The sequence below is a fragment of the Gasterosteus aculeatus genome, chromosome 4 (assembly GCF_964276395.1).
Source record: "Gasterosteus aculeatus chromosome 4, fGasAcu3.hap1.1, whole genome shotgun sequence".
NCBI classification, from domain to species: domain Eukaryota; kingdom Metazoa; phylum Chordata; class Actinopteri; order Perciformes; family Gasterosteidae; genus Gasterosteus; species Gasterosteus aculeatus.
The window spans coordinates 32,914,548-32,922,147 of record NC_135691.1 but is presented as its reverse complement, the minus strand read 5'-3'; the positions used below and the strand labels follow the sequence as shown (position 1 = coordinate 32,922,147).

The 7,600-nt window shown below is 45.1% G+C and overlaps 1 protein-coding gene across 1 annotated transcript in view; it reads left to right on the top strand.

Annotated features, from left to right (window-relative positions):
• Positions 1-951: 951 nt before the first annotated feature.
• The window catches only part of chrm2a (cholinergic receptor, muscarinic 2a), a 53,458-nt gene continuing 46,809 nt past the window's right edge, over positions 952-7,600 (top strand). Inside the window, exon 1 of the mRNA XM_040175405.2 lies at positions 952-1,085. The gene's annotated coding sequence lies outside the window, so the exon portion shown is untranslated. The remainder of the gene's footprint in view (positions 1,086-7,600) is intronic.

The window sequence follows — 7,600 nt, the reverse complement described above, 5'->3', positions numbered from 1 at the left end:
AGGGACAATGTATACAACGTGAGGACGAGCAGGTCTCCATGTGTTCTGATGATCAACAGGCTCCCTGTGGGGGGCCATGAACTGGGGACACAGAGAGGAGGAACAAATGGGAAATCACGCATTTCTCATTTCTCTTAATTGCCTGGTTTTAATTGTTTCCATTTAGAATTAGTTTCCAGAAGTGTCTTTAATTACGTGGAACTGTTTGGTGATTTATTTTGTCTTGCTCCGAGATACTCTAGAAACTGATTCGTCTCCCTCCCACTGACGGATTTCCCCCTGGAAATGAGAATGAACACTGACTTTGGAGACTTTGGTTTGGTGGTTTTAACAGCCTGCATGGGAGAGGATGATGTCACATGAAGTACAGCGTTCCCTCAAAATACACAACGTTGGATTCACAGGGGAAATCTGCAAACAACGTGACAACTTTTTTTTGTCTCCTTACAGACTAGGCGCTGTCCTCGGTGCTGAAAGTAAAATCGGACCATATTTTTTTAATGGGAATCATCCCAAGTTCCCTTAGTTTTGCAGTCGAAATCTCGTTCTCTACCAGCAGGTTAAATAATAATGAGTCCCAGTTAATTAGCCTCGTGTTGAATGAATGTGAAAAGAGCATCACTGCTTTACTTAATAGGCGTTGAATTCCTATGCAAATTAGTTGTGTCTGAGCTCGCTGACACGGAGTTTAAATAATGCAACTGAAGGCTCTGGGCCATTTTATACCCAGAACCACACGTTTGTGGACACGCAGTTGGTCTAAAAAGCAAATAACGACGGTCGTTATTGTTAAAGTGCCAATCTATGTCTCTCTTTCTTGCAACCTCCCTGTTACTCTCTCTCTCTCTCTCTCTCTCTCTCTCTCTCTCTCTCCCCCTCTCTCTCTTTCTCTCTCTCTCTCTCTCTCTCTCTCTCCCACACACACTCATGCCGTCACACTTCTCCCCCACCCTCCCACTGTCTCCCTTACAGCCGCGGCGCGTTTCGTCTCCAAAGTCTGTCTCCAGAAGCATGTCCTCAGACATGCAGCCACGGAGCGATGAAGCGGACCAAAAGACGCCACCAGCATGACAGCGTGAAAGCAGGTGAGCCGATACCTGAGTGACGTCTTCCACCTCCCGTGTGAACTCGAAGCTGTTTCTTGGTTTAAACAAAAAGAGAAAAAAAAATCAAAGGAATCGCTATTTTTCAAGCAGGTTTGTTTCGCTCTCCCACACCGCGATGTATGAAGTGTTGGTTCGTGCGGTGGCTGAGCAAGAGGAGACGTGGATTTGCTTCAGGTATCTTGCTCGACGGAAGGGAATAATTGTTGATTAGGGATCGAACTTCTGTCTCTTAACCGAAGAGAAATGTATCATGGTCACCCCGCGCGTAAAAAGGCCCGCTGTCAGTTCAGTAATATTAGTAGGGTCGATTTTGTAACTTTATTTTCACGAAGATTGAAAACAACAAAGAAACCTCAGGTCACTGTAAAATAATCGATGCCTGCGCAAAATCAGATAAAATATTAGCCAACATCTGGTTGCATGTTGGAGCTTTGCACGGGCAGCGCAAAGACAGCCAAATGTTTTACGCATGATCCACGGCTGTCTGTGTGTGCCATATTGCGCATATTGGAAGCAAAGGATTTCAGAACTTTATTGGAGTTCATTTCAACGAAATGTCTCCAGCAGAAATAGTCTCATTATGAAATTACGTCAGTGATAGTGTCGTTGGATACAGTTTAGTTTTCCAACCCAACAAATTGGTGACCGTGCGCTGCCTCGTAAAATATCTGAATATCTTTTAAGGATCCTTTCTCGGGATTGTTCACAACATATTTGCTACCAGTCTTTTCTTTTGTGATTTATCTAAAAAGAAAAGCCAGTCTAGCGGGGACGTGTGCGCGCTCATGGCACTTCATTGCGCGTTGGATAAAAAGCGCCCTCCGTGTCCTTTCATTCACGCCTCCATAAAGCAGCGCGTTTCTCCGCAGTTTTCCTCTTTTGAATATTTCATCTTTGCTGCAAAAAGAAAACGATGTCTAATCCTCTAACCCGCTGAGATTTAGATTGCTCTCTTGTCTGGACTTCAATGTGTTTGCTCAGCGAATGGAAAAACGCGCGTTTTGCATGCTCTGATTCATGTGTGTTCATACCAATTAAAAACCCAGATGATGTGCATTGAGATCGACGCATGTAATCAGAGCGGATTTAGCGTCGCAGCCGCGTCCATATTGCGCAGAGGCGCCACTCGAGATCGGTCGGTTTGGTTCAGATAGTGTGATTTTGGGGGTTTCACGCGCAAGTGAATCTCCCAAATCACGCAAGGAGCTTGTTGCACGTCCTCTGCCGGATAACTCGATGTCCAAACGATAAATCTGTGATTTATTGCGCTTCTTTGGGCTGCGCATCTTATATTTTGAACCATGGTGAAGATCAACTCCCATTGGTAACGTCTGTGTGAATGAAAGGCGGGAGCGTAAATCTCTACTCCTCCTGTCGTCCGCCCGGATTAACCAGTGCTGTGGGACGAGGAGCCACTTGTGATGGATGGAGGTAGCTGCTAGTTTGGGATAATTTACTTCACTCTGACATCATTCTGCGTCAGAAGAGCTTGTGAAACTATGAAAAGTGATTTTCAAGTGTTACCCGAGAAGGAAAATCAAAAACTACTGGTAATTATTTCTACACAAAGTATTCCCCAACATATACATTAGCCTGCTTGATAGAGAGCTACAGTTCATTTGAGAGGTGTATTTATAATGTGATATTGTCTGCAAGGTATTTATGGAAGTGTATTGCTGATGATCTTAAATAATGCTGCAGATACAGTTCGCCTGTGCAGAAATTTGAATCTCATTTCGTTGTGCACGGTGCGAGTGAGTGCTGGGCCTCGATGGCAGCTAAACAAAAAGCACCAATGTCCTCCTCGCCGTCTACGAATGTCACGTTATGTCGGTCGACGCCGCGTTTGTCCCTGCACATTCATGCAGATCTCCAACAAGGACTCCGAGCCTGTGGGGGAGGAGATGATCTATCTGCATTTTGCTTTTGCCAGGAATCCATTAGGACGTTTCTAACGCGTCAACGTTTTTGACACAAGTGAAGGGTTCAGTGAGGATTCTGTTATGTTTGGGTGGAGAATAACGCCTGGTTGCCCATCTGGAAAAAGTCATTTAAATTTCGTATCTCAGCATGTCAAACTGATCAGATGATTTGAGATTTATCTTAGGTGGATACTTGATCTTGACTGGGTCCCATCTGCTTCACCACCTGACAAGCAAAGCTGAGACGTTTGTTGGGCTGTAAAGATTCTTGACAATGTTTTTTTAACAGGAAACACAACTTCAAACCCACAAAAAAAGACACAAAGTCTTGATGACAATCACAAAACAAAAGGAGCAGAACCATTTCATTACGCATGAATAAAAATCACGGAATGGTCCTTTCAACATCATCACACTATAATCATACTATCGATTGTAGAAAACGGTATTATCCAGTGAAACAATCAGTTCTCTTTGTTAGGCCATTGTGGCTAATTTGCTTCATTTGTATCATTCAAGGTTTGAGAAACATTTCCGTGCACTTTCACAACCTTTCGCATCCACCAAACACGCTAAGATCCTAAATAAGGCTGCATAATTCCCCCAATCTCCCCAAAGTGTCGTGTCACTGCTCTGCTCTGTCAATGCTGCTGAAGTTTTGCAGACTTGTTCCCTTTCTCACTTTTCATCCTCTTTGATGAGGTTTGGATGCATCATAGCCGACCAGTCAACCAGGGGGGCTTCCTTATTTCATCATATTTTCTCTTCTTATCAGAGATGCAGACGTCATGGACTGTGCATCGCTTTTACTCACGGTGTCGATCTGCTCCACTGTGACAGCATTGACTTGCGTATGATTTGCGTATCGCCTGCACGATTATATTCGCGTTGGTTAATGCCGATGTCAACAAAGTGACACATCTTAGGAGAATATCTGTCATCGACTTCCCACGTTTTAAGAACCCACAACCAAATGATCCCGTCTAAAAGGGATGCACGTGGCCTGTGGTGAAAACCAGACACAGGGAGGCACGTTCCTCAATTGAGTGCTGTTTTATTTTCATGTAAATCACTGCTTTATTCTAGCTAAATGTTTATAGACACACACACAGACGCAGAAGGGGTAAACTTGTTCACACTTCGAAGCAGAGAGGATGCGGCTCATGCCAACGCTGCTACCTACAATGAATGCAAACCTATTTCTGAATCTGTTGTTGGCAGCTGTGGACGAGCGTTTGAGTCAAGGTTGCTTTTGTAAAAAGTTAAATTTAGCCCGCGGGGCGCCTCGTTCCACGGACACCAGCTTCTCGGCTGCACATTAGTGGAGCCGTGTAGCTGGCACACGCAGAAAGGAATCTCTGATTATCACGCTTTCAACCGCAGTCGGCTCATCTATTTGCACTGAGCTCCTGTTCTAATCGCTGTCCTTTTTTCATCATTACACACGTATTCATTTTATCCGCAATTAAAAATGTTACTCCGGGCGCCGTGCGGACGAGCCGGGGAGTCCATCGCCTGGCTGTTGAATGAAGGTGTAATGTAGCAGAAACAAAAGATTGGCTCCGCTAATGTGTAGACATTTTTTGGGGTGAGATGAAAAGAGATTCTGTGACGGGGGTTTTACATAACAGGGAACATGCAGGGACCAATTGTTTGTAGGCTACGGATGGTTGGACGGAGGTTGAGCCAGAGGGAACCACTGATAGGATGCATTTGACTCACACATACGGTTCGGTTTCACCAGCTGAACGTGAACTGTGTTCGGAGGATGCAGATTTCCACACGCCGATGCCGTACCTTCGGCCAGTGGGACAAATGGCTAGCGTAGCCTTTAGCTCTGCTGCGTATCAGATGCTGAGTGATTGCGGGGCTTTACAATATGAAGTGCCACTAAAGCACCACAAGATGTGCCATTGATTAGAAGGGAAGGGAGATGCTTCCTTAAGGTCATCATCTAGCAGACAGTGAAGAGTGAGACAAAACAAACCTGTGTAATTGCATTTGTAAAAACACATCTGGGATCAATGGACTGAGCTCTGCTAAACTGCATTGTGCCAGCATATTTCATCAACATACAAATAGATGCAGTGACCATGTAATCGCTCGTATAATATATATTCTCTGCAATCATCCCGGCAGCTCCGTGAGGTCTGTGGTGTGTTTGGGCCAAACATGTGGTGTCTGAATGCGTGTCGCTCTGGGACCTGCTGTATCTGCAGATCCCAAGCTATCGCCGTATTCGGGAGCATTTATTGTCCACAGATACTGGGATTTATTGTGATTTCAACAACAGACAATAGAAACCTAAGGTTTATCATTTTGGTCGTCGCCTAATTGTTCTTCCGGCACGATATTGTTTTTTGAGCCATTGTTTTTTAATGTGTTTGTAAAGATATTTTTAGGCCACCAAAGATTTTTAAAATAACCTTTTCAGAATTGGTAAATTACCTTATGAAGGCATTTGCGGTCTTGGACTAAAATTCAGACATATTTGAGTGCAGTGTCTGTGGTGGTCAATAAAATAGGCTTTTAATAGGCGGCAACAAAAACCTTCAGCTTTCAGAAGTCACTTGCATCTCCATCACTGTTGCGTGTGAGTAGTTCTTTTGTGTTAATCAAGGCTGCAAATCCTCTCTGGGATCGGCAACTTGAAGTGCTAGATACTCCTTTCATCCCGGCCGTGTTTGTCTCTGTTCAACGCCGACACGGCACAACTACTCATTTCATGTCATTGGTAAAATCTGAACAGCAGCCCAGTTGAGACAGCTGCTGCAGCAGTTATGCCCTCAGTATCTCCGGAGATGCCTTTGAATGTTCTCTGCTTGCAAAGGCCTCAGGTGTTCCTCAGTCTCGCTCATCCAGCAATAATTTCAGGCAGCCATTCTCTGCTCTTAATTACTGTAAACCTCAGCACTCGGTAATTAAAGCAGGTTACTTCGAGCTCTGGCTACGGCGTGATCAGTGGCGGCTGGTGGATTTTTAGTTTTTTTTTTGGCAGCTCCAAATTAAACATCCCAGTATTATTCGATGCATAAAAGCGAACGCTCTGTCCGGTCTCATCGGCCTTTCGGTAAAGGAAACGGTTGATGGTCGGCGGGGGTCGATCCCGCTGTGACTGAAGATATTAAGACGTGACAGAAGAATTCGGGTTAATATGTGAACGACAGTTTACACATTAAAACACATTTTCAAGTTTGGTGTTGTCGACAAAAAGGAAAGAAAGAGGGAAGGTATGAAAGTACCTTTGAGGTTTCAATTTCATTTCCTCCTTCGCTGCGGGGAAGACGCCGGCTGAATGTTGTAAATGGAACCGGCGTGACAGCGCGCCCTCGTATCTGACTGTGCTGCTTGCAGATGCTGCTTGCGTGGGCGTGTTTGAAGTAGCCCTGTGCGACTTCTTTCTGCTCGCGGGCCACAAGCACTAACAAGCAATTAGCCAACAGGAAGGGCGTTTGGGTTTTTTTTTTCCGGGGGACAAAGCTCACAAAGACTGCTCCTTTTGACTGGAGCTTTGGCTTTGACACTAATACAAAAGTAGCTCAACGAAAGCAGAGAGAGGGGAGCATTTGAGCGAGAACTTGAGACGCGGATGCACACGCATGACCCGCGATATCCCAATTAGACCTTTTGCAGAATTAATGCAGATCACACTGCAGTGTTTGTGTCGTGTGAAATGTAGCAAAGCATTAATCCAAGTGCAAATAAATGAGCTGCTGGCAGCTGACGTGTACTTAAATAGACACTGAGAGTCCAACTGAAAGTACTCTCGTCCCAAGCAGAGGGCGGCCCGGATAAACAGGAACGATGGCCAAATGGAAGCACGGTGCACTTGACGTCATTGATGAATCACTGTCCCCCCTTTGTACTCGCATGCTGCTGTACAGTCTGGACGCGGTCGGCTGTCCTGGTGGTCGGTACAACACTTTCGTTCAAACTAAATTAGTTTAACGAATACTGGGCGGCCTGCAAGATGCTTAAAATGGATGAATCCGCTGGCTTTTTGTCAAACGCCACGATGAGGTCATAGTTTTCGGGGACATTTCTTGGATAGATGGATTGACACGAAATGTGGTTGGGACTAACGTGACCTCCTCGGGGGGAATTTGGATCCCTTTTATAACTTCACATTGAGTTTTTGCTCGATCATCAAAATCAAAAATGTATTTTGTTCCAAACATTGGTGCATGAAGGAGGGATTCACAGCAGGGAGTCGTATCCATGAATAGTGGCCCTTTAGGTCCAGTGAGAGAACTGCACAGTTCATCCGTGCCAGCACCCGTTTGGAGAAGTCATCCATATTTGTTATTATCATCACCACAGGCCCAATAATGTTTACTGCCGGCGGTCTTAGTATCGATCTTCTTCTCTGAATTTACAATCGGCACAACCAAAAAATGTACTTTATCCGGGAATGTTTCACACATTTAATGGGACTCGAGACAGCCGGCTTGAGATCAAGTACAACGTCTGGTCGGCGAATAATCTCCAGGCGACGCTTCCCGGCACGGTCAACGATTTAGAGTCGTCTTCACTTTCTTCATTTCTGTGCTTTTAGCCGCTAAGTAGCCAACT